This window comes from Ciconia boyciana, chromosome 11 (genome assembly GCF_034638445.1).
Source record: "Ciconia boyciana chromosome 11, ASM3463844v1, whole genome shotgun sequence".
Lineage (NCBI taxonomy): Eukaryota > Metazoa > Chordata > Aves > Ciconiiformes > Ciconiidae > Ciconia > Ciconia boyciana.
In genome coordinates, this window is record NC_132944.1 from 16,588,997 (window position 1) to 16,615,558 (window position 26,562).

A 26,562-nucleotide genomic window follows, 5' to 3' on the forward strand; every position below is an offset into this window, starting at 1 on the left:
TCAGCCAGTGTGTTTCATCGCTTGGAGCCAGGAGGAAGGAGATGTCCCCAGTCCTGATCCCCAAAGAGCTCGTGGCTCCTCGGCGTGAGGAGGAGGAGAGCGCTGGGAGTTGAGGTGGGTGAGGAGCCAGGGAGGGGGCACAGGGGCGATTCTCCACCGGGAGACCCTGAACCTCGTGCTGTGCTGCAGCACCTGCCCCAGGACCCCGGGATCACACTTCAACCCGACCTACGTGGCTGCACCGGTGACCATCGTGTCAGCCTGTCTCCCTGCACGCACTCCGCCAGCGCTTCCTGCGGGTGAATTGTGGGCGAGGAGGGTGCAGACCCGGCTCCAGCGGGGTAACGCTCCCCATGCTGCTCGCAGGGCTCTTCTGGGAGATGCTGGTGCAAGTGAAAGGGAGGAGCGCTCCTAACTGCTTTTGCTTTTTTGGGTTATGCCTTGCAACCAAATATGATAAACCTGTTCTCTCCTAAAGAGGATTATGAGGTCTTAAGGGTAGTGATATCAGTCTGGGCACACGTTTGTATGGTGCCTGCTTCGCAGCTGGGCTTTCTCCTAAGGTGTAGATGCCCTCCCTTCAGCCTCCACACCAGCTGTTGGAGGCGTAGGGCAGAGCATCCTGAAGTGTGGTCTTGCAACCAAAGACGTGTCTTGGTGACCTCAGACTGTGAGTGAGGGACTGTGACTCATGGAAGCCCTCTGATGAGATTAGAGATTTGCTCACCCAAATTTCTTGAGATCTCCGAAAAAGGAAGAAGCCACTGACGAACAGACCTGTCCTCTCTCGTCCGTTCCTGCAGACGGGCAGTGAACCTGCTGGTCAGTGGTTTTGTGAGCTGCCGCGAGAGCCAATACAATGTGCTGACGGCGTGAAAGAGCAGGGTTTGTGCAAAGGCTTTCTCGTCTCCCACGTGGAAATTGGTTTGCAAGTAGAAACAAGGAACCTGGGAATGGTTCTGCAATTAGAAACTCATCTGTCTGTGACTCCGGTGGGATAAAGAAGCTTCACACCTTACTTAGAGTAAATGGCAAGGTAACAAATGCTGGGATCCTGGCAGCTGGATTAAGGGTGATTATCATAGGATTTTAGGAGAATTAACATGGCAGTAAAATCAAAAAGAAACCCTGGGAAACAGTAAGAAGCACGACAGAAGACCCGTCCTGTCCATCCTCCCAACAGCTGTGTGCTCGCGAGTGCTTGGTCTGGTCTAGTCAAAGCGGCTGGGGACGTGGGAGCCGGTCCAGGGCTGTGAACCTCTGATACACGGTTGTGATGGGAAAGGCAGAATGAGATGTCTCAGGGTGTAATTTGCCCAGTACGAAATAAAATGTGATCCCGGGTTGTTGGCTGTGCTGCAGCCGGGATGCTATTACGTGCATTTTTATGAGGCATTTTATCTAGAAGTGTTTTTTCTCTCGAGGACCCTTTAAGTTGATTTTCCACATCAACTTATTTTTATAATTGCATCATATTTACCGATTCTGGCTCATGAACTTATAACATCTGAATGTTGTAACTGCGAGGCAGCCAGCCTTTCTGGGGAGACTGCATTGAATAAATACAGTACAGAGGAACAGATACACTCAGTTAATTAGCTTTCACCCAATCTCAGTAACAAAGTGACTCACAGGGCGTTTAACCAGGGAGTTGCACCCTATTTTGTGGGTGCAGGGGCAGGTAGAGGAGAGGTTACCTTATTTCCATCGGCTGCAAGTCAGCTGGCGGGGAAGATGAAAAGCAGCAAAGTGGAGCCGATGTTCAAAGCTCTGAAGTCTGAAATCACTAAATAGGAAATAGAAATAAACAGGAAAAACACACACCAAAAAACCCCCTTTATTGAAATAATTGATAAACACAAGTAGTAACACAGATGAGTAGTGAAAGAATTTGCAGTCATTAGTGAAGTAAACAGGGATTAGACAGGACTTGAAATAATTTTTCCTATGGATTTTTCTTTTTTTTTTTGGTACCAAACTTCTATCAGTTGCCCAGTCAGTGATTCAGGGAATACCATTTTACTGGGGAATATTCTTTTTCATCGCCTCAGCAGCTGATCCGCGGTACAAATTGGTTGCCATAATATTTTAGCTGTCATGGCAGTCAGCTCCTCCTGCAAGGCACCATCTGACTCTGGGATAAAATGGTGACACAACGCAAAAAGCTGTCCCGACGTCACCACAACCTGACATTTCCAGTCAGAAAAATGTGCCTTTTTAGAACCGGTTGGGACTTGCAGAAAATGGCTTTGCGTTTTTGGGTGGCTTGTGGTGCACGGCGAGCCTTGGCCGGCGCGGTGAGGTGCTTAGAGCTGCAGCAGCTCCCTGGTAGCAGGCTGGGATTCCCTCTCACTTATACCCCAGCAAACTTTCCCCTATTTCTTAGATTTTCTGGCAAAATGTGGGTGCAAAGCTTCACAGGCCTTGGTTCAGGCATTGCACTTTGTGCCTGCCATTAATAAACGGTATTTACATAAGTAAGAGGGTGGAATATTGCTTACAGCCCTCGTTTGGTGTAGAGTAGCTCTCCAGCGATAAACTGTTTATATTGAAGAGGAAAATAATGTTTAAATGAAATGGATAAGCAAATAGCTGGGTTTGGCAAACAGATGCGAGAAACGGAGAAGTCGTCAAATCCTGGAGTTGTAATAATAAGTAAAACAGTTTTCTGGCTGTTCAGTGTCCCGGTTCCCCTCTGCCTGTGGTCTGGCATCCAGGGATGGGAGGAGCAGGGACTTGGTGACCTGCCCCACGGGAACCCAAGGGGGCTTCGGGTGGGAATTTCAACCCATGGTGAACATTTCTTTAAATCACTGGCAAGCAGGAAATTTTTCAACAGCTTTGGGAACAATATGTCAATGGCAACTAAACAAGTTTTTAATAATGTTTACAGAGGGGTGGAGAACAGCATTTTTCTCCCAAGATCAGTTCCTCCAACACACAAGTGCCAGTTTGTACTGGGATGCTTTGCTAACGTGATTTATTACCGGCCTCGTTATTATATGGCCTTGCTAAATGATTTTTTATTAATTCCAAGCGTTTGTTTGGGCCCTTTCAAATAGCAAAGGAAAGAGCCAAGTCTGACAGTTTGATAGTTTGACGTATTTATTGAGATCTGTGTACTCTGATTATCACCCCCTCCAGCTCCGCAATGGGTTTGTTTACTCTGAATAGGGGTTTATGTACTGCACATGGAAGTACTATAAAAATTAAAACAACTTTACATTTGTTTTCCTTGCTGTCTGAGCTCCAGCCTCACAATCCATCCCAGCCATCCAGAGCTGGGAGAAGAATTTGGCGGGGCAAAAGCACGGTGTGGCAATTCTCATTTAAATTCTCCTCTTCTAAAGTAGAAAGCCCCATTCTGTGTCAATAAAACACCTTATGCTCAAAAAAGGAATCTAGGTACAAAAAAGGCACAAATTAAAGGGGAGCTGTGATAAAGTCTCCTTGGAAAAATGTAAGCAATATATATGTGTACTATAGATATACTATATCTATATATACTATTCTTTTTATTCTATTTTATTTAAAAAGAGAGCTTTTCGCAATCTCTGTTTATGAGTGGTGTGGTCCCATCTGGAAACCATTCTTTCAGACGTGCATCCTACACAATAGATCACTATTTTGCTGTTTAATATGAGTCCAGTTCCCCCGAGTATACAGTATATCCAGGCACTGGATGTATTTCTTATCATCTATATTGCTTCATTAATACTGCACAAACTGACCCTGTAGCTGTGCAGCCGCTTTTGTGTGGTTGGTGTCATCTCTTGGAGCCAAACGAAAGCACGTGCCAAGGAACTGAGGTCTCAAAGCTGGGCATGCAACATGCTTATGGGGCCGTTAACCACCATCGGCTAATTAAAGTTGGACTCACATTTTCTAACCCTCTGACCTGACAGATTGCTGGAGGTTTTTGTTTTGTTGGGGTTTTTTCTTTAAAAAAAAAAATATATATCAAAATAAGCCTCAGGTTGAGAAGTCTGAAGAAGTGTGTCCTTCTGTGATGGCTGGAGATGGCTTTCCCAGCCTGCAGGGTTGCTGTGTGCCATCCGTGTAGAAGATACACTTCGGAGGCAGCTGGACGGGGACCGTGTGCTTGATTTGAGGTGCTCATCTGGGCCCTTTTTCGGCATCCATGGCACTACACTGATTTAAGTGAACCCCAAACAATTCTTAGGGTGGGAATTACTTTTTTCCAGGCATAATAAAAATGGGAACATTTTCCGCTTGAAGTGGACAAGAGAACATCGGGAGTTCCCAGTGTGGATGAATGTGTAAGGGAACCCCACTCCTGCTCCAAAAAGGAAAGAAAAGAAACCCATACAGAAAGGCGTGTTGGGCCCAGGAGGGAGGGTGAAGGGGCGTGTGGGCTCGACCTCGCTGAAATCCAGCAGGATTTGTTACTTCAGTGAAGAAGCGTTTGAGCCTTTCTCCGTGTTTGTCTGGGAAGAGTGATGCGCACCCAAGGAACCATAGAAACAACAAATAATAACGGCGGCACTAAATGGCTTGCTCTAATCACAAGCAGACTGTTGTGGTTATATTTGAGCACTGTCATTACAAGAAACTCTGTAATGAGTATTTTTTTTCTTTTTTCATTTGCATCAAACAGATTCCCTGTATTAACATTAACAGCCTTCTGTGGAGCCCAAGGTATTTACAAATTCGATGGTGCTACTTCAGTCTTTTGGGAAGGTTTTCAGTTCTTATTTAAATCACCCAAGACAGTTATGCTAGGCAGATTGAAAGCATGAACTGCCTGGAAAATAGCACGCATAAGCTTTGCTGTCGATGAGTGGTCTATAGTCCTGTCCCTTTGGAGACCCAGAGCATTTTTTTAAATATATATATATATATAAATATATATATATGTATAAATGCATGTGTATATATATAAAAAAGTGTAATATATATAAGATGTATATTGACGTATTGCATTGTGGTTGTGATGTCAAATGTCCAGAGCATCTGGGAAGGTAAAGATGGAGCATCCTTCTGCTAACAGCAGGTGAGACTTTGTTTTCCTCATTTGCTGAAACCCCTCTTGTAGGTAACTTTGGATTTTGGTAGGTGATAATTGGGTTTATTCATGGAGCGGTACTCTTAATTGAAATGTAAGTCACCAAAAGCACTATGGTTAATCTCTTTTTTTGGAGGGGGAGAAAATGTATCTCAAAGACCTGAGCTGACATCCTGTCGAGCACAGGAAAGGCAAATCTGCTCAGGAGAAAGCTCTTTCAGCCTTGGTTTTAAGAAGCATTGGTGAAAACAGTCTGCTGCGGCATTAGTTTAAAGAGCAAACAGAAAGCACGTTTGTGGTGGATGGAGTCTATCCCTAATTGCTCGGCATCGAAGCGTGGCTGTGGACTCGCAGGGGAGGTGTACGCCTGCCTTCTCACCTTGCAGTTACCGCAGCGCTGCCGGGCATGCCTGCCACCGCTTCGTGACGGTTTCGCCTCCATCTCCAACAGCAACTCGAAAGCAAACTGGCCCCCAGCTTCAACCTTGCATCTCCCCAAGATGTTAGCAGGGATCATGTCTGCTTGCGTCTTGGTTGTACCAACACATAGTCGCACCTCACTGGTGCATACCATGGGTTTGAGAGCCCTCGCACCGCGAAGGTCATGGCTGAGGCTTTGACGTTAGGTCAATAAACCTTTAAACCCTAGCCAGGAACTCTGAAAAAAACCTATAATTTTTGGGCATCGTAGGCATAGTCATGGTGGCATGATACATTTCTGGTGGAGGTGCAGTGAAGAAGCAGTGCTGTGAAGAGGGAGCCCTGTCTGGAGTAAATCACAGCGGCCAAACCTCTGGTGCCGAAGACTTGAAGAAAGCCTTCAGAAAGGATGAGCAATGGGGTGTTGTTTGTGCTTGGGGACAGCCAGCCCTGCTGAGAGGCTTCCCAGAGGAACTGAGCTGAGGAGAAGGTGGAGAAATGGAGAATTTCTCCAGAATTTCCCTGGAGAAATGCCTCCTTATTTCTCAGGACAGGTATAATGTGGTGATCCAGGTCGATTTGCTGTGGGTTAAAGCATGGAAGGACCAGGATTATTTCCTTTGCCAGAGAGCTTAGCATGCAGAGAGCATGTGGTGTCCTCCAATGCAGCACAACAATGAATATTTAAGGAAATGTTACAAGCATTTTAATGACTTTTCCCAGGTGTGTTTGTCCATTTCCTGCTTTTAGTTATTTCTGATGGACCTGTAAAAGCAAGGAGACTCAACGAAACCATACACGAGCAGCACAGGGCTGTCTAATGGGAAAGGACAGAGCTGCTCTGAGGTTTCCAGAAACGAAATTGCGAAGCCAATTCACGATTCTTTGGTTCCAGTTAAAATTTTGCATCCCAGCCAATTGAGCACTGTGATCGCCCTGGGGAGAGAGCAGGGCCCCAGCTTGGGGTGTGATGAACAGGGGCTTGATTTATCCCTCAGGGGATGTTTCTCCAACGAGCATCCCACGCAGGAGCACCGTGAGCTGCCATGGCCATCTGCATCCCTGTAATGTTTTGGTGGTGCATAAAAGGTTTTTTGTTTTATTTTTCCTGTTTTGTTATTCTCCAGCCCCCCTTAATTTAATGGGACTGTTTTCACTTGATCATTTCCCAGAAGAGAGTTGTTAAAGCAAAATCGCTCCTTGTTTCTGCAGTGCTGTGTGATCATTCCATCTGCTAGGCCATCCCTCATCAGCTGAGACGTTGGGTCAACACCCTGGACCAAGGTGTCTGTACAGTTTAGCACATGTTTAAACTGGAAATGCAAATTCTCCATTACAGGTTGAGAGAGGTCTTATTTAATTCAGTGTTTAGTTTTCAAGGATTCAGAGAGCTTGCAAAGTTTTGAAAGACTCGGGCCTTGTGTCGGTTTTCGTTCTCTTTTGGCATCCAGATGTTAATTACGGATGAACTGAGCAGCGATGCTGACGAGCCCGTTCCCACCCGTAAATGCATATGAAGAATAAACGAGTGTCTTGGCTGGAGCAAGCACACGCTCGCACTCTGTTTATGTGAATCCACATACCTTTGAAATCAATGCACAGATCCACATGTCGCCATGATACGTTCTCAATGTATGTAGCATATGTGCCGCGGGAGCTGGAAATAATAGAATCAAAGTGTAATTCAGAGTGCGGCCATTGTTGAGCCAACTTCATTTATCTTCACCATTGTCCTTATCATTTGCGATTTCGACGGCGGGCTGCTGTTGGCAGGTGACGGCCGTTTCATTGATGGTGCTGTGTGGGCATTTGGTTGCAGTGCAGCCGTTTGGGTCAATAACACAAACTTTGAAGTTCCTTTTTCAGAATATGGGTTTTCTGCTGTTCATGTTTATGGCGTCTTGGAAGTAGAATGTACTTTTGCACATGATTTTTTTACATTGTGGTGAAGTGGTCCAAGAGTATTTGGTATTACCAAGATGGTTTTTTAATGGGAAACATCTCTGTAGATACAGACTCAAATTTTCATAATTGCATGCTCAGTAACTACCAATTGTGTGCTCATTTAAGCAGATGCATCCCCACCCATTCCCTTCAGTTCATGTTTAATGGGATGATTTGTTTGGTCGTGAGGCTTGGGGGATTTCAATAAGCCCAATTTGCAATAAGAAATAAGGGAATAATAAATTTTGCAGAAGTTTGTGTGTGCTGTGTTTAAGGTACAGGAATTACTAACTGTTTTTTCAGACGTCAGCACAACCCAGGCTGTTACACACCGGTGCATGACAATGTGATGCTGCAGTTGATTTCTTCGGCTGCCTCTTCCTGCATGCACAGACATAGCCAAGGCCTGAGACGTGCACCCATGCGGTCAATGCACCTGCCCCTTGGGGCATGAGGCTGGACTAAGGGACCTTGCATGAGCCCTTCTTTTTTTGTGATTAGTTGGTTGAAATGTTGACTTCATATCTTGCACTCACGTAGTTTTGCAACAGGCTACTAGTTTTATACCATTCCCTGCTCTTGAAAAGAGATTTGCAAGGTGTTAATCATTCATCGGAGATTTACTATTGAATTCTCTGGTTGTTCAAAGTTCCCAGCAGCTGTTGGCTTCAAATCTTCCTGATACATATTGCAGAAATCACTCTCTTCTACAGTAATCATTATAGCAGGGAATATCTTGGCCCCGGCTGCTTTCTAACGCCATCCGTTACTGCTTAGGTTTGTGCATTGGTGCACGAGCATTTCGGCCACCTGCTGATATCTTAAATACTGGTTTGCACGCAGGTGACCAGAGTCCTTTAGAAGTGCTTCTAGCAGTGCTATATTTATCATAAGAGATGAAAGTTCAGTCTTTTTCTATACTGTCCTTATATGTCATAGCGTTGTGTTGGGTTTTTAAAAGCCAGCTGTGCAATTCACAGCTGGGCTGTCGATAAAGAAGCCTGGCACTTTCCTGCAGTGGCTGTAGAGATTTGTTTTGAGTGTCTCTCTGGACTTCACATGGTTTGATAAACATGCTTAGTCTATCATCCCTCCCTCTGTTTCCTGCAGTGATAATGGATTGTAGAAACCTTAATAAGCAAATTCAGGCCGATCCATCAAATAACCGAGTTGAAAGACATCACGTCTTTTTCTCAGTCGGCGAACAGATGCGAGATATTAGGGCTGCAAGTCACAGACCTGTGTGAGTTTAATGGGGAGGTTCTCATCATTCCCAAGGCCTTTGCCTAGAGTTGTAAAATAAATTATCCTCAGTAATTTTAATATTTCATGAAATCTTGCAAAGTGATGGCATTCTGGGCAGATTAATACAAAAGCTATAAAATTCACATGTGCCATATGTTATATGAGCACCAAATGGGACGCCTGGGATTCTTAACATCAATATAATTTTAATGTTGGCTTCAGCAGTGATTCATGACATACTCGTCCCTGATGAGAACCTCGATAGTGCGAGTGGCGTTACCTCAATGTGCCTTGGCTCTATGCAACTGGTTATTCGACTAGATTTATGAAAAACCACCATTCGTGGTGTTTGCTGGCTTGTTCCAGACTGCGTTAGGTCTGCATGGTGATGCTGTGCCACCCCGGGCTGCAGGCATGGCCGAGGGCCACCGTCCCCTCCCTGTGGTACCTGCAGAACAGGGTCTGTGCCAGGCTCGCGTCTCACCTCCGTGCCGTAAAGTCCCGTTCACTCTGGGTTAAATATCTGGGCTCAATTACTCCAGGCTGGTGCTTTGGCGCAGGCGTGAGCTCTTTGACAGCGCTCGCTTCTGCGCTAATGAGCTGTCTTAGGTTTCTGCATTAAATCCACCCATACTGTTTTCCCTTCGTGCTACTGGCCTCCCCAGGCTCCTCTCCGTTCAGCAGCCCTGTTTAAAAGCAGCAGTGCAAATGTGAGTGGAATGATCCTCTCTTGGTTCTCCTGATTCAGAAGTTTATTTGGGAGGTGGTGTACCCCCCAGTACCCAGTACCTAGCACTATCAGGTGCTGTTTGTAAACTGACAATATTAAGCACAACTATACTTTCGATATTCCTCCGGAATCTGAAAACCTCTTTAGAAAGGGGCCTGCCAGCTGAGTTTGGTTTTTTAATTTTTTTTTTTTTTTTTTTTTTCCTTGAAAACCCTGCCAGCATCAAGGCCGTGCTGTGCCAGCATAATCACAGGCACCGCTTGCTACCTGGCCCTCCATTGTGCCCATCCTCGGATGGTGCGTCTGTTCATTTGTCTCAGATCCATCCATCACTTCTTAGGTCTCAGCCTGTCTCACCCAGGCCAGTTTTTGGAAGGGGGATGCTGCGAGGAGCCACCCAGCCATTTTGGCGTGCTGGGCTCCCCGCATCTTGCATCCCGCAGCAGCGGGTCCTGGGTGCCGGTGCCGGTGCCGGCCCCGGTGAGGCAGCCGGGATAACGCCTTCCTGCAGCTGGCAGCACAGCGATGGCGCGGCTTGGTTTAGCTCGCTCGCTGGTGAGCAAAACCCATCCCTGGACGTGGATTTGGGAAGGCGGACGCCTTTCGTGCCAGCACAGCTTCAGGGGTTCACTCACTGTACAAGACGCTGCCAGGGGTGTTCAGCGGACGGTGACAGGGACGTTTTGAATATAATTATCTTTAACCTGGAGGTTATTCTGCAGCTCGCAGGATGGTTTTAAAAATCCTGTCCCACAGGCTTTCCTGTGTGCTGGGTTTTAGTACCGTTGACGGGGAGCACAAAACTATGTGTATTTTTCTTCCTGTGTTTCATGATATTTAACCTAGCAATCTAACGTGCCTAAAATAGCCAATGTTCTTCCTAAGGCACAAATACAGTTTATTTGTTAAATATTCAGTTTTCAGTTTTTCCGGCTGCTGCTTTTTCTCCAAAAAACCAGGTCCCATGCTGCAAAAAAATGCAAATATAGTTATTACTTAGGAAAGAGAGGATTAGTCAGCAACTTAGTTATGTTTTTGTAGGAATAAGGACACAGGGCACAAGTCTTTAGCCCTGTAGAAGTGCGGTTGCAGTTAGGCAGTATTTTGTACCCTTTGTACTCCAGTTTTGTAGCACGTAGATGCCCAGGGAAGGTCTAAGCAGAGCCCGAGCCCTGGCTGTTGTGTATACACAAGAAGAAATAAAGCCCCGCAGTCTGGATTGGCACTGTTAGCTTATGGCCCATCTCGTGGATACCTCTTGAGAGAAGAGTCAAAGGTCCCTGAAAGCTGTCTAATCAAGGCAATCCGGGAGCAATTAAAAGCGTGCAGGTGTCAGTGCTGCAGAGTGGGTTACAGGCATTAAGGAGTAAAGCATTAAGAAGCACACAGGAGAAGGGCACTGGGACTGGGTTCAAAATAGAAGACATCTTAAGTGTATGGATGAGAGCATCACCTCCCGCTGCCAAACGTGCCTGAAGCCTGTGCAGCGGCTCGCTGCCTCCTGGCCGGGGGAGAGAGGCGAGAGGCCAATGCTGGAAGGTACATGGGCACCCTGCGATGCCTCATTAGCCGTCAGTGGGTAACGAGCCTCGAACGGGGTCTTGCTCGTCCCTTGGGCATCCTCATCCCCTGGGCATCCTTTCGAGGCAGAGGCTGTCCTGGCAGTGGTCCCCTCCTCCTCAAGCCGCCTTGGTCCCCTTCTTACTCCGAGACGGGAAGGCAGGAGGCAAAGACAGGCAGGGCAGAGGCAGGGTTAGGCTTTGCGATGGTGCTGCCGTGTCATGGTGCTTGGCATCTCCCCCGGCCCCGCGGCATGCCCTGCGCTGGGCTGCACCGGCTCGGCAGGCAGCTCGCTGGAGTGAATAAAGTCATCGGGAGGGCTGAGGCACGCTCACGTTTCGCGTTGGCCGCATGATAGCGGGGTATCACTTTAAATAGGTTTTCTTGATGCAATTTCCACTCTTCCCTATCCCCTCAGGATTTTGGCGTGTCTGAGGCAGGCGGAGCAGGTTCCTAGGAGAGAGGCGGCACGGCGCTGCGCCCGCTCGCCTGCCCCCGTCCCCGGTGGCATGTCACCGGCTGCCTCAGCTCCCCGGCGGGGCTGACTCGTGTGGCACCGCCACACCGGCGGCTCTGACATCCCGCCCTGGCGTTATCCGCCCGCGGCGCTGGAAACCTCTTGAGCCGGAAAGAGCGGGGGGGAAAGATGCGGCTGTGAAAAGGGCATGGGGGTGTCACTGTGCCAAACCCAGCGAGGGCTCAGCCGGGACCCTGGTGCAGCTCCCAGCCATGGGCTAAAGATTTACGGAGGGGGTGTTGGGAGGAAACCCTCCAGCACGCAATGCGGTTGCAGGGAGGAGAGGAGGAGGAGAAGCCATCCGTGGGTCAGGCAGCCCTGGCCACCCCCAGAGCTGTTGGCGTTTGCCATCCTTCCCCCGGTCCAGAGACACCAGTTTGGGTTTTCTGGTGGTATCGGTGAGATGGCCGTTTCCGCTTGGCAGGATGCTTGGGGGTTAATTCTGAGCATCCTTCTACTCTTTCAGCAGAAGGACAGCAAGCCCTAGCAGTGTTTTGTTTTTAATATCAGTTGGCTAGTACAAGAAAAGTGATGTCAGAAAAACCATCTTTCAATGACAATATGATTAATTCCTTCTTAAGGGGAAAAAAAAAAAAGGGTTGGGTATTTTTTCCCCTTTTTTTGCCATTACCTAAAGATGGTCTGACAGTAAAGAACCCGTGATTAATTGCACCAAAAGAAATATAATAGACACCTTTTCTTGGCATCATCTGTATTTTGTGTGATTTTGCTGTTATCTCATTGGCTCAATGTAGAAAAATTACCTCTGAGGCCGCTGTAAGGGATGTTACCTTCCTTTTCCTTATTACAGATTGATCTTTGATACCTGCTTTTCTCTGAGAGCTCTTTTATTCCCACAAGTGATACAAACCTTCTGCTGTTTTCCATATATTGCACTTAAGTAGTTCAATACCTTTTGGAACCTTTATGGGAACATTTAATAAAGACTCAATGATTGCCGTATTTTGAAGGTTATATGATATGAGAAATTATATATTGTTTTAATAGCTGAATATATATATGCTGTTGATTTGAGATAAACCAATATTTTTCTAATAAGGCAGAGAATTGATACCTTTTTTTTTGTTTATATCCTCTAGAGTGTGAATATTTTTCCATCTGTGGTTTCCAGTAAAATGGATTTTCACTCTCTCTGAAATTTCTGCCCAAGTCCCAGCAATATTTGCTTAAGAGTAATCATAGTATTACCCAAATCTCTGTTCAAAGCAACGGTGACCTTACCAGTGGTAAGCAATAATTGGATTATTTTCAGAGATGTAGGAAGATTCACTGTAATAACAAAAGAAGAAATACCAAATGATAACACCACTTGTCTGCAGCACAGTAAGCCGCAGCGCTTTCCATAGGATAGTTTAATAGCTTAGCATATTATGAATACTGAGTAAGAAAGGCAGAGACTTGGGGAATAGATGCTGCCTTGCAGTTTGGGGTGATGCACATGCTTATGTGGGGGGTTCTCTTACTGATTATTATTATTAAAGTGCTTTTGTCAGGATGTGATGCTCTGTGTGTATAAAACTTGCACCCAGGACAGCGCTCACCTGCCTGCAAGGGGGGTTGCAGGGAGCTCACCCTGAAAGCACAAGCAAACGTACGGCCCAAAATGTCCCGGCTTGATGGCGTTACCGAAGGATTTGGTGTGGCGAGGCTGTGGCTGTGGCTGGGACACCTAAGTGTCCTGGGTCCCCCGTCCCCTCTGCTGCCCATGGCTTGGCTGTAGTTGGGTAATGCCGATTTCTCGGCGTGGGTTTCTCAGCAGCGTGGGTGCAAGTCAGCTGGCAAAGCCCGCGGGCACGGGCTGCCCTGGAGGTGCGGGATCAGCATCCCCATACAGCACAGGGCAAATGCCGGCAGGGTTTCTCCCGGAGAGGCTGAGCTGCTGTGAAGACAAATTGGAAACCATTTGGAAGAGCAAATCCATACCAGCACAGTGTCGGGCGAGCCTGATTGCCTCGCTCTCTGCTTTTAATTGTAATGAATTATATGGCTCAGCACGGTGGGGTGCTGAGCCTCTTGGCTGAAACTTGTGTAATTCACGTAAGTGTTTACACAAAAGCCAAGTAAATGTTAAGCTTCCTACAGATTTCAATATACATGAACCCTTGTTTGTATTCAGTTTGGGAGACTGGCGGAAGCAAAGCAGCGTGTATGGCTGTGTGTCTGGGTGGGGGACGTGTGCACATGGGAATTGCACGTGTTAAAAGATATACAAAAAATACAACCTTTAACTTTCACTGGAGTGGGTTTTGCAGTGACCTGTCTGGTTCCCCTCCAAGAGTTCTGTATAATTTTGGTTTATGAAGAGATGCTCAAGGGCACAGGGGAGTTTTTGCCTCTTGACCACTAAAAAAGAGACTTGTGCTGTCAAGGCTACCGGCGTCCTTTGAAGTCCTCCCGTGTGCCCACATGATGCTTCTAATTGCTGCAAATGAGCCTTCTGCAGCACAGGCCGCTGTGTAATTCAAACCAGCGCTGCTCGCCAGATGGGATCCCTCCCAGCCTAGACCTTGGCGATGTCCATCCCCATGACTGTCACAGGGAGGACGTCACACGAGGGGGACAAGGGGTTGGTCCTGGCCTCTGATGGCACCTGGTTGTGGAGCAGAGGTCCCTTAGCCTGGCTGTGCCCTGTGTGTTGAGAGGTGACCCTTGGCTCTAACACAAGGTCTGGCCACGCAGCGCTCCAGGTCTCTTGGCTTCCCCTTGACCTGAGGGGAGCTGAAATTTGGGACCCTGCACATCGGCCAAGCCCTTGCTGTTGTCCTGATGGGGCCAGGTTTGCTTTAAAACAACAAAACCAAACAAGACTGTTACAGAATTTGCATTAAGATGATTCCCTGGGCATGGTGCAGCCAGGAGATCTGTATACCTGGAGGTAATTTTATTTTTAGAAAGCACATTAAGGAGCATAACGACCTCATTACCATGCCAGTTGCAGCCCTGCCTGCTTAAGAGTATTTAATTGTTTCCCTGTGTGCAGCCGTTTTAGTGGATAGGGCAAAAGCAGGAGAGGAAGCGATTTTGTGTGACTGGAAACGATAAGGATGCTGAAGCAGAAAGCAAAGGGCTTGTCTTGAAGCATCCCTGTAAGGTTCCCTCCCCAAAGCACCCCAGTACTCCAGGCACCTGCAGTGTTTTGGAGCCCTTTCCTCCAAAGAGAGAGGCGGCTCCTCCTCCCATTGCCTTCCGAGGAGCCACAATTTTTTCCTCTTTTAGGCCTTTCTCTTGGAAAAAAAAAAAGTGTTTGAAAGGCAACCCAGGCTCCCACTTCATCAGATAGTGCTGAAAGCTGGGGATGGAGGAGAGGCGAGAGGCTTGCCCCCAGCAGGCTCGCTGCCGAGCGGGCAGTGCTGCGGCGGGGGACGCTGACCCTTCCAGCCGCTCCCCGGGGGTTTCGCTCGTCCCTGCTTGCCTCGAGTATTTTTAGCCTCCTTACCACTCCTGTGCAAGGAAGAATGTATAAAAACATGTAAAAGAGAGAGGAGAGGAGGGGGGGGAAAAAGGATTTATGTTTCTCTGGCAGTGGTTTTCTAAGGAGCCCTGATTATTCAGCAGCAGTGGAAAAAACCTGCAGAAGATGTAAATAATCTTCAGGATTATGCTAAAGCCAAGCTTCAGTCATTTTCCTGGAAAAAAAATGCATGAGGCCTGTCCATTTAATAATGATCAACCAGAATTTCTCTAGGGCTTCTTATATTTTCATGAAAAGGATCAGTTGTCTTGAAGAGAAATGGTAATTCTGGTATCTACAAATACCCTTTGGCGGGGGAGTGTGTGGTCCAGGTTGGTGTACTTGTTTGACTGGGCTTTTTCTTCCCGTTTTCTTTTTATGATACTATTGTACATTCACATCCACAGTTACACACTAAAATGATCAAAAGCGAAGAGTTGGTTTACCATGAAATGGCAAACCACGGCTGTACTCTGTGGTATAGGCTGTATCAAGATAAAAACACTACATGATTTTTAGCTTTCCCTGTGTTTATATTTGGTGCCAGAGGTACTTGAGCGATTTTGCAAAGTGCGTACACAGTGCAGTCAGGCCTTCCAAAAAAATCGCGGTATCTTTTGAAATCTATACAGGATCTTACTTACCCTGCTGGGCTTAATTTTAGACTATCGAGTTTATCGTTCAAGGAGGAAAAAATGGGTTTGTTGTGTGCTGTATTTAATCAAGTGCAGCAGAAAACTATCACAGGCATCGTTCATCTTCGCAAGCCAATTTTTGTTTCCATTTTAGTTGTAGAAAAAAACAGCCCCGGTAAAATGGACTCGTTTATTGTGCAGATCTGATGGCACCAGGATTACAGCTGCTGGCAGGTATTGCCTGGTTTGCAGTGGCAGTCCCCATATGGATTTTTATGGGGTTTCAGTGTTGAGAACTGTGTCTTTAATCATTGTAGAAATGCCAGATGGGGATTTGGGGATGCTTGGAAATAAGGGAAAGTACACGGCATTCCCGTTGCAGCTTCCAAAACACGAGGTGTGCTGCAGAAGCCTGAGACTGCTGGGTTTCCAGCAAGTGGCAGGGTTTAGGGTGCTCGTGCATCCTTAGCTTTTATCCTTCCCAGCCACCCGCCCTCCTGAGAAGCCCCATCCATGGTGGAGGCGAGAGGTGCTCATCCCTTTCGTGGTGAACCCGGGTGTGATTAAACAGTTGCTGGTACCAGGCGTGGAGGAGGTCTGCGGTCCCGCTCTGCTCTGCTCCTGCTCCGTTCCTCGGACTCTGGGTGTTTCTGTGGAGCGTAATGCCCGAGGTGATGAGAGCAGGGTGAAGAAGGGAAACGTCCGCCCTAACTCGTGGCAAGGGACCACTCGGTCCAGCGACGAGCATCTCTCCTCTGCACGGGGTGCAGCCGAAGTTATGCTTCCCAGCAGACAAAGCTGCAGCTGAAGTTTCCGCTGTGAGGAAGCCTGTTGACTGCAACTACAGAACATTTTAATATTTAATGAAGACTTGAAGAAACATCATGCCTCACCGATCTGGGCCTCGCTGGCACGTGGGTAGTTCAGAGCGTGCTTCAGCCACTGCAGCGGTCACACGTGCAAAGCAGCCAGCGAGGTGCCTGGCTGGCAGTAGTCTGAGCAACGGGGATCCTCGCTTGCGTAAATTTTGGGCAGACAGGCATGAAAATCCAAGCCCCGAGCGTGGTGTTAATAAAAATGCCTGGCTTTGTACCGGACAGCCCTTTGCGTGGTGGGGATGCTCTGATTTATTGGTGCGTGGGGCTCATTGAGGTGGGATGTTGGGGCTCACATTGCTCGGGAACAAATTCCAGTAATTGCCACCCATAGACCTCTCTGGGGTTTTGTTTCAGCAGCCCTTAATTCAAGAAACAGTTTCTGTCGCTCTGGGTTCAGCCACAGGCAAAGAAATGACTGAGGGAGAAATAAGTGATGTGTCCTAAGCTGCAGGAAAGAAGTGGTGGTATTTTTCATAATTCGGTGCATTCGTAATCTTTCGGTTCTGTTTCTGAGCATCCTGGCTGTCTCATATATCTGTGGGTTCCTACAGCAGTATATTCTTCTCCAGGTTCACACATGCCTGGGGTGATGGCTTGTGAGCTATTCTGGCAATACCAAAAAAAAAAAAAAAAAGGCTTGGAATGGTGCAGGGAGGGGATGTGATGCCAAGTGGAACAGCTCTGTCGTACCTGCCTTGAAGAGAAATCATCCGAACGCTAAAGAAGACAGGCTCCATTGCGCAGATTAATGTGCAGTGTTTGAAAGCAGCCAAGAACATTTTATACACACACACGGCAAGGCTGGAAGGAGCTGGGCGGTTCAGCTCTGCAGAAGCCGTGCCTTTCCCTAAGAGGGCATTTTTAAAAAAAAAAAAAAAAAGGAGAGTACAAAGGTCTCCAGGAGCGCTCAGCCGCTCAGGCAGTTTAATTGGCTGAACATAGCGCTTTACAGTTGGGATTAATATGGATATTTCTTAATAATGTGTCACCTTGTCAGGAGTTTCAGGGTCAGGACTGCAAGGCTGCACGGTGCTTGCAACTGAAGTTCTTGCCTTTCCTTCTGGTTTTTATTATTTCAATATGCGCTAACGGGAGCTATTGTAAGGAAGATATTGTTAAGTTGGTTTCTTCTTTTCTTCACATGGAACTAGTGAAGAAACTGGAAAGACGAGGGGCAGGATGGTCTTGCAGAGCTTGGCAGTGATCGCTGGGGCATGGGTTGGCTCGCAGGTCCACGCCAGCTTTGACCTGCACACCAGGCTGCGCAGCCTATCAGTGTAAACACGGTGAGCTCAAGCCTAAGCAAATCCCACCAGAAAGCGAATAAAAAGTAATTTAGCAGTGCTCAAGATGGCTTAAAAGGACCTGAGACCATTAGCATTCTTACAAGTATTTTGCAACTGGTCTTGCTCCCTTTTATCTCTGTGGGTCTCCCCTGAGTGCCCACCAGCACTGGGATGCCCGCGGGGAGGAGGCTGCTCCTCCGTGCCCTGCTCCCAGGCAGCCGGGGTGATGTCTGCCGCTGTTGTTGAGGGTTATTTTGCTTTTTCTCTGTTTTCCTCCTTTTTCTCACCTTCTCTCCCTGTCCAGTAATTTCAGAGGGGGCTCTGGGAAGCCCACCTACTTGATCAGCACACGTAATTGCCACCAGCGCTAATGGGATGCACTCAGAAGAAGGTTTCTCTAATTTCCCCATGCTCCTGCCTGCCCCTACCTCCCTCCAGGAGTGATTGCCTCCACGGCTTTATAATCAGCATCTCGCCCACCACAGAGGAGAGGTTCATCTGCCTGGAGGCACCGCAGCGCAGAGCGATGAGGCTGAAGCCTTCCCCGCTCTCGATAAAGTCGTTAGCGGCACAAAAGCAAGCAGCAAGCACGCAGCTGATAAAAGTCTCAGCGAGGCATTTGCTCCTATAATGATCGTCTTCTATGCATAGATAATTTTGATAGAGTTGCACTTCTGAAGCCCACTGTCATCAGGGTGGCTTGAGCTGACCTGTTAATCATAAGAGGAATTAATGGGAATTACAGCCAGCGGAGGCCCCCTCTCTGAAGAGCTGGTTCAGGGCGTAGCACTGGAGGGGAATTTAAAAATGAAGCAGTGTGTGTTGTCCTTAGAGCTGCAGATAAAGTGGCAGCGAGTCGGTTCCCAGGGGAGAAGGGGGGTGTGGAGGAGATAAACTCCAGGAGTATAAACACCAGATTAACAGCCTAATTCTGAGGAGTGTGAGCACACATGCATTTTCATTGCATCCACTCGGTAATTAACAGAGACTTTTAATTTAACCGGGGAGGCAGGGGGGAGCAGGGGGAGACCAGGGCCACCAGGATTTGCAGCCTTCGTGGTGGCTGTACCCAAAGGAGACCCAGGTGAGATGGTCCTGCATTACCTCTCTTGATGGTGCTCCTGTGGTGTAAATTGCTTTAGCACCATTGACTTGAAGTGAACTGAAATCAAAAGATCCCTGCTGATGCTTTACACCACCTGAGGTCCTGGCTGTCTCCAGGTAATATTACCAAACAGCCACTAGATACTTCACAAAGCATTTCCTCCAAGTTTTCTTTTTAGGATAAGTTTCCTTTAAAATGCCATATATCCATGTAGCCTGCAGAGATTAAAAGAATAGCTTATCTCATCCGTACAGAAGACCCATAAAGTCCTTAAATATGCTTTATATTGGTGCTTCTCAAAGGAAGGGTTGATTGCTTGGTCTTAAATATCCAAAACGTGGTCCCTGCGTGCCTGAATACGCATACACGAGAGCTCTCTGAAGAGCAGTCAGAGGGGCTGCTCAGAGAGGCTGTCTTTAGAAGTTTATGAAGAGCAATGCAGCAAGTTGCATTGAAATGCTGTTGTCATTTGTGCATTCCAAATGCACGTGCAGTCCGGGGTTTGGAGCAAAGGACAGCAATTAGACAGTCCTGTTAATAAGGAGCATGTTGCTGGGAAGGGGAGAACGATGATAGAATGAGTCATTTCTTCTTTAACAATAAAAGGAAGATAAATGGTGCTTGGTCGGTTCCATGTGTGCACTTCAGGAGTTTTTAAAGTCTGTTTACCAGTTTGGGGACCAATGGAGGAGGAGCAGGTTTCCTACAGAATTAGCAACTGGTTTGTACTTTGGGAAACGCAATGAAGTCGTCCTCGTCCAGGGTGGCTGGAGAGGAAAGCCCTCATCAAAGGTGATGTCCTTCCCAGCGCAGGCACTGGGGGGACCGTGAGAACCCCCGTGCTGTGCCAGCCAACGAGGAGTTTTTCTGTCCATATCATCTCCCTCTGGCAGCGGTGGGATTCCCCATTTCCCTGCTGAGCACAGGGGCAGTGACGGTCCCACAAGCGCCTGGGGAACAGCATGGCCGGAGGAATGGGACCGATCTGCAAAGAAGGGGCTGTTTTGCGAGACAGCCGAGCAGGTACCTGGAGCTGGGCGTCCTGGCTGGCAGCGCTGCCCTGAGGCTGCAGTGATGCTGTGGGATGGTGCTTTCCTTCAGTGGAGGAGGCCAGCAATGTGGGTCAGGACCCAAAACCTGCAGCCTGAGCACTGTGCAAAGGCTATTGCTAGACGGACACAGCCCTTACCTGCGGGTCTCCTACCTGATTGCAAACCAGAGGGTGAAAGCTCCAATGCAGAACGCGTGCCCAGGAAAGGGGGAACACCTCTTGTAAATGGTGAACTTCTCAGTGGGACCCTCAGGATGTCATTTAAGGATTTAAGACCAGGAAAGAAAGTACATCACCCTGCTCTCTGCTATTGCTATCTCTGGCTTGGCTGAGGCTCACAGCGATGGCACGTGGGTGGCTCTAACTCTGTGTTTGTTATGGGGAAGCTCAAAAGGTCTCCGTTTGCCATCCGATGTCTAGTGGTGAGGTGCTACTGCTCACCTACCGAACAGCCCAGGGAAAATAAAGCAGCAAGGAAAGCTCGGACTTGCAGGGGAGGGTGGGGAGAACGTATTTTGGGTAGTCTGTCAGTCAGCTTGACACTAATTGGTTACAGTAAGTAATTGTTCTCCATGTAAATTAGACTCCAATTTCCTCTGTAGTCTGTCTGTTTGCTGTGTGGGCTTCGGTCTCTAATTAGGCTCTCACGTGGCGAACCTGGTTTGTAAGCTGCTTTTGTTCCCTGAGAGCCAGGCTCAGCCCTCCCTGAGGCTGCCCAGGCTCTTCGAGCCCCGCTCCGGAGCAGGATGGTTCTTAGATCAACACTGCCAAGTTCAAAATAAATTCTTCTTTTAATGTATGTTTTGATTATTTCTGTATTTAAAGCTTGCAACAGCAGGGGGGGCAGGGGTAAAATGCAAAGGGATTTATTAGACTTACAATGGGAATACCCCTCGGAAACGCTTCCTCTGCGTTCCTGGAAGCCCTGCTCGCTCCTCCATGAATAGACCTCATTGAATTGCTAGCTTCTACGAAGGCCAGAGCAGCTTGCCCACATCTGGATCCTGCTGCCTGTCTGCCGGGACACCTGGAGTGCATACTGCTCGCTCGGAGGTAGCCGTGTGTGCGCATTCAAAGCTCGCCCAAACGCTGGCCCACGTTCTGGAGCTGCTCCAGGGTTGCACATCTGTAACCGAGTGCAGAAATGAGCAGTTGCACGAGAGGCTTTTATCCCCGGCCCTCCGTTGTTTGTGAATGAAGGCAGTGTTTCTAGGTCGCTGCCTGCAGTAGGAAGCTGCCCATGGTGTAGCTCTGTGGTTTCCGAGCTGCTGCTGGTAGCCCCCACCTTAGTCCGAGCGTCAGAAGCGAACGCCGTGGTCAAGCATCTAGATTTGTGTGCGGCGGAGAAAGACGTGTCCCTATGGCTAACGTCTGCACCAGGCTGCAAAAAAAGGAAAACCATATGTGTCGGCCGGCCAGGCTGTTTGCCAGCAGTGCTTTACGATTCAGTAGTCACCTCTGTGAAACTCGGTATCAGGAACCATGTGCTAACTGTTTCTATAAACCTCCTCCTTATGTGATACAGTCCTGACCCAGATGTGTCAGGAGTACGGTTGGGCATTCTGATAAATACTGGTTTTATTGGCATCCTGATACTCACCTTACTGACTTTCGATCCGGTGACACGCGCTGGGAGTTGCTGGCTTTCTTCAGCGCGCTCGCAAGGCTGTGGTCCCCTCGAATTAGGTAGATAAGAAACTCTCTTGGGAGAAAGAGGTGAAGCAAACTGGGGGGGGGGGGGTTATTGCTTCTCTTTACGCGATTTATACATTGGCAAGGTAAGTTCGCTTTCATACCGCTGGTCCGAACTGGAAGGGGTGTGGGCTCCGTGGAGAGCTAAATTTGGGTAGAGGGAGGCGATTGGATTAGGGCTGACGGGTTTCACCAATAAGCTCCATCTGCGGTGGGCGGCTTTCCCTCCCCGGATGGCCGCAGCCGCTCGCCGCCGCGCAGGCACCCGGCCCGGCCCGGGCTCCGCCGCCGCCGGGGGACGCGCCCGGTCCCTGGCACCGAAGGCGCTGCCCGTCCTGCTGCCCGTCCTGCTGCCCGTCCTGCTGCCCGTCCTCCCCTCGGCCCTTACGCGCCACACGTGAAGTGAATGCCTGTTTAGCCTGGGTAAGTGATCGCGCCCGATTTCTAGCCCGTGAAAGCAGAAGCCGCTGTAACGCCCTACAAATGTTTGCGTTGGGAAGGGATTTTCTTTTTCAGCTCCGATTCCTGCCTGTCTTTGCAAGCGCCGGTTCTCGCTGCGGGCAGAGCCCGGGGGCCCGGCAGGGCCCCGCAGCGGGGATGTGCCGTGTCCCCGCCGATGTCCGACCTGGAGGACACGGGAAAACTTCTCCTTGATGCCGGCGTGACTTCTCTCACCAGCCCCGGAGCCGCTCCTGCTTTTTTTTTTTTTTCCCCACCCTGTCGAAAAACCCCCGAGGAGTAAAACCCCGCGGGAGGCTGGAGCTTATCTTCGGCTCCGGGTTTCCAAACATGCCGTGTGTCTTCTCAGCTGTTGCAAGGATTTGTGCGGAATGACAAAATGCGAATTTTGAGCCTTCAGCAGCTGTGTTTAGTACAGCAAAAAGGGTTATCTTTAACTTTTGGATGTTGGATTTTTTTTGCTCTTTGTTCACGTGAATTCAGGAGACAATATCCGATTCCTTTGAGGCAAAGCAAAGGCACCTTTTAAGTGAAACAAAGATTTCTAAGTACTTAATCAAACTTGCTGAATTCAGTTGCTTTGGGATACTTTAGGAATTAAGCAGATAGGAGGCTGTGTTAGTGACAAACAACCTGTTTGCTTGGAAGAAGGGGTTCATTCCCGCCGGAGAAGGCGGAGGAGCGCGCAGCCTGCCGGACGCCCGCGCTGGGCAGGGGTCCGGGGGCTGTTTGCTGGGTGGGGGTGTTCAGCAGCATCCTCTCTTTGCCTTTGTTTAGGCAGCGGAGATTGTGTGCTTTAGGATTCCTGCTCTCTTTCAGCAGATGTTCTATCTGTGCAACTGGTGGAGTAATTAGAGGGACGTGGTGCTGGTGTGCAAACCCCCCGTGGGGGGGTTAGAGAAATCGCAGGGTCAGTCCCGGGAGCAGCCGGCTGAGGAGCGAAGTTAGCACAAGTTGCCAAAAGCAAAATGCGTATGGCCCAATATATTCGACTTTATTTCTGCGAAGGGCTTGTCCTGTGCCGTGTCCCCCCCCGAGAACAGGCAGGGGCTGTGTCCCGGGGCAGAGTACCGTGCTGCTGCTTACGGCAAATTTCTTTCAACATGCGAATCGTTCACTCGGGATTTTTGTGGTGGCAGCTGGGGGATGATTAAATGTTCTTGTCTGTGGGAAATTACCAGGAGATTTGAGTATTTTCCTCAGTGGCTTTGGCACTGGCAATGGGGTGACATGAGAGCCTCCCCGCTCGTAGATCGGGCTGCCCGGAGGTTTTGAAGGCTCCAGTTGCACAAGCATATTTTTCCTCTGCTACTGTTTAAATAATAGCAGCAACATGCTGATTCCTCTAATGATCTTGATTAAGTTATCGGTTATTTCCTTAATTAGCTACTTGATCTACTTACACCTTAAATGAGTCTATTTGTTCACCCGGGGAGGGGGGAGGGGGAAGCTCCTGTTTTTTCCCTTTTAAAAGGTTTTTTTCCTCTCCAAAATGCAGCTGTCATCTTAGGTCGATAAGGGAGCTTAGATGAGCTGGCTTCCCCGGTGCTGCCGCACCAGGGATGTGTGGGGCGGTCGTGGTGTTAGCGTGGTGACGAGGGGACCACGCCAGCGGTGCTGGAGCATCCTGCCTGCCACCGCTGGGGCCTTGCTCAGCAGAGATGCCTCAGGGGGCTGGAAGCGAGCTGCTTCCAGAGGCTGAGCAAAACAGCCCCATCGCTTTATTCGTGGTGGTGGTGACCTATAAATCTAACCAGCCGTTTCAGGCTGGCCGTGGAAAGAGTGCCAGTGTTTGCGGATGTGACGCCGAGAGATGGGCATTGGTGCTTCCTGGGGGCTGGCTCTCCTGGCAGCAGCGAATTTTAAATGTGTACGTTTATTCCCAGCATCAGTGTTATGCAGACAAACAAAATATGTCGAAGTGGTCTTCTGAATGCTCTGTGTGTATTAACTGGGATGGGGTGGTGTCTCAGGGCCAGTTCTGGAGGAGAAAATGCATCTTTTAATCTCTAGTAGCCTTTATGTTTCCCATGCATTAATGCAAGCGTAGCACTGCATCAACCACCCAGCATCTCTGCACAGCTCTACAAAAGCAGCCTCGCCAGTTGGCACCAGTTCTTCACCAGTATTGCCCACGCACCGCCGTTTGTTGCCCTCTCTCCCATATCTCAGAGCAGAGAGACTCAAATTCTTCGCTTTGGAGTCTCCTTGTGATATATGCAGCAGCAGCAGCTCGTGCCTCAGACAAGCCTATTTGTTCATGCTTTTCTACTGTTTATTACTCTTAATGATATTCCCCTCGTTAGCCTTAGCTTCACACCCTCCCTGATGCAGAACTCGCTGAAACACGTATTGCGTAATGAGCCTGCTTCCATATATAAATTGGAGAGACAGAAGTTGGGACTCTCCCAGCTAAAACAGAACTAAATGCTTGCCCTCCAGTTACATTTTAGCATCTGTGCCAAAAAATTATGTATTTGTGAGGAATTACCAAGAGTTCTGACATACACAAGCTTTATTCCTTTGAGTCTTTTATATTTTTAGCAGTTTGGTGAGAATTTGGACTGTACGACTTTCCTCTGTCAGAAGAAACCTTTCCTGTGGCCCATTGAAAGCCAGAGCATCGCCCCGCGATGCAGAGCCCTGGGGAGTGGCACGAACGTGTCTCCAGCACCGGCACTTGCTCCGACCGGGACGTGCTTGGATGGCAGCGCTCGAAATCCCATGTGCCGCGTTAGGTAGCACGCACAAACCCCGTACCCGGTGCTGCCAGCCCTGCTGCCTGCGTTGGCTGACTCTGGGCGCTCGGCGTTACTCTCGTGGTCTCAGGTGATCCCAGCAGAATTGCAGCTTTCAGTTTGGTTTGCAAAAATAGCTTCCGAGCTGAGGATTGGTGGGAAGGGCTTGAATATATCAATTCTAATGGCCCAGAAAACAGCATCCTAATATTTTTATATCACGATTCCTAAATGGTTGTCATGACGTTGCAAATGCAAGCGGGGTGGATCTTATGGTCAGCTGTGCTTTGGACACCAGGGATGAGTGTCACAGATGTTGCAGTGCCAGAGCAGCGATGGTGACGCCTCTGGGTGATCCATGTTCCCTTCCGTGTCTGTCCTGGATTGCTTGTGTAACCTCGGCCAAATCATGGACGTCCTCCAAGTTTCAGGTGGGGGAGAGCAGCAGAGCTCCTCTTGCAGCTGCTCAGGGTTTGGTGTTGGAGCAGAGCCAGCCCCAGGGAGGTACCCAGGGATGCCCGTACCCAGACGGTATGGGCAGTGGACCCTACTGTGGCCAGGACCTCCAAATACAGTGGAAAAAGGCAATAAAACCAGACAAATAACTGCACTCAAAAAGAAAGTATATCGCTGGCTTGTCCCCTCTGCTTTTCTTCCTCTGCAAGTCCTGGGAGGTAGCTGAGATGAAATGTTTACTCTGACAGGGTTAGATTTCTCTTTACATTCCTTGGAAGTTTGTGTTTGGATTTTGCCCTGTTCGTGTTGGTTTATGCAGTGATGTTTCCAGCAGCTGGATCACATGGATATACTTCCACCTCTTGGTATTTTGTGCAAAGATAAAAATGAAAGAAAGATGGGCCTGGGTAATGAGGTAGCTATTTAATCACAGCAGGACTCACAGGAAAATGTGCGTTAAATATTTATGGGATGGTATTTGTTAACATTTTCACTGTGTTGGCACTGGGCAGTGCAGGAAAGCTGTCGAGAGAATTAGAGTCTGTGTTACACAGCCATAGACCTGGAAAGAGCCGCAGCAGAGGAAAGGCATGAACGCTTACTTTGTTATCCCGATGTATTCCTCATAGCTAGCATTGCATTTGGAGTTGCAGTAGTAAGCAGGATTTCAATAGTTTCACTTACAGTTCTAAAAATGCTCACGGTAAATATTTTAGGTCTGATTTTTCTGACTGCCGTGTCTTATGTGAGTGGAAGTGGCTGACACCGAACCCCTGATTTGTGGGCGGGCAATTAGAGAGATAAGCCTAAGTGACTTCATGTGTCTCCTTTTCAGATTGCTCAAGTCTGAGTTGCTTTAAAGGGCTGGGATTAGCAGAGATTGAGTTCTCAGGGCGCTGGAAACCAGCTGCGGCTGGGGACCTTGTCCAACATGTGCTGTAGGTACCAAGTTATGGAGCGAGTTATCCGTGGGCATGAAATGATGCCAGGACAATTAGAAGTGATGATAAAATAGCATTAATGCTTGCTTCATTAACAGTGTGGAAGGTATCAAATTACTCTGGTGCTATAAATCTAACGCATTTCCTATGATTGTTAAGTGAAGCTACTTAAATGGTTGAAATAGGTTTATTTGCTGTCCATTGCATCCTCAGATACAGGATCACAGCAAAGGGTGTTAGACTTCCCATAGCAGTAAGAGGAAGGTCTGAAGCCTTACCAGCCTGATGGATTAAATACTCCTTTGAGATGAGACAGGGTCTGGTGTCACATTTTAGGATACCTTGTTCTAGATGAGTAGTGTGAGCCCGGGACTGGCCTCAGGCTCATGCCAAAGGCTGTACCGGTT

At 48.4% G+C, this 26,562-nt stretch overlaps 1 protein-coding gene across 3 annotated transcripts in view; it reads left to right on the forward strand.

Moving 5' to 3' along the window:
• Positions 1–26,562, forward strand: part of PRICKLE2 (prickle planar cell polarity protein 2) — a 108,926-nt gene that overhangs the window by 27,605 nt on the left and 54,759 nt on the right. Inside the window, exon 1 of one of the 3 annotated variants that reach the window (XM_072876083.1) lies at positions 21,805–21,984. The exons of the other annotated variants lie outside the window; for them this stretch is intronic. The gene's annotated coding sequence lies outside the window, so the exon portion shown is untranslated. Of the gene's footprint in view, positions 1–21,804; positions 21,985–26,562 lie in introns of those variants that run through there. 3 annotated transcript variants of the gene reach the window in all.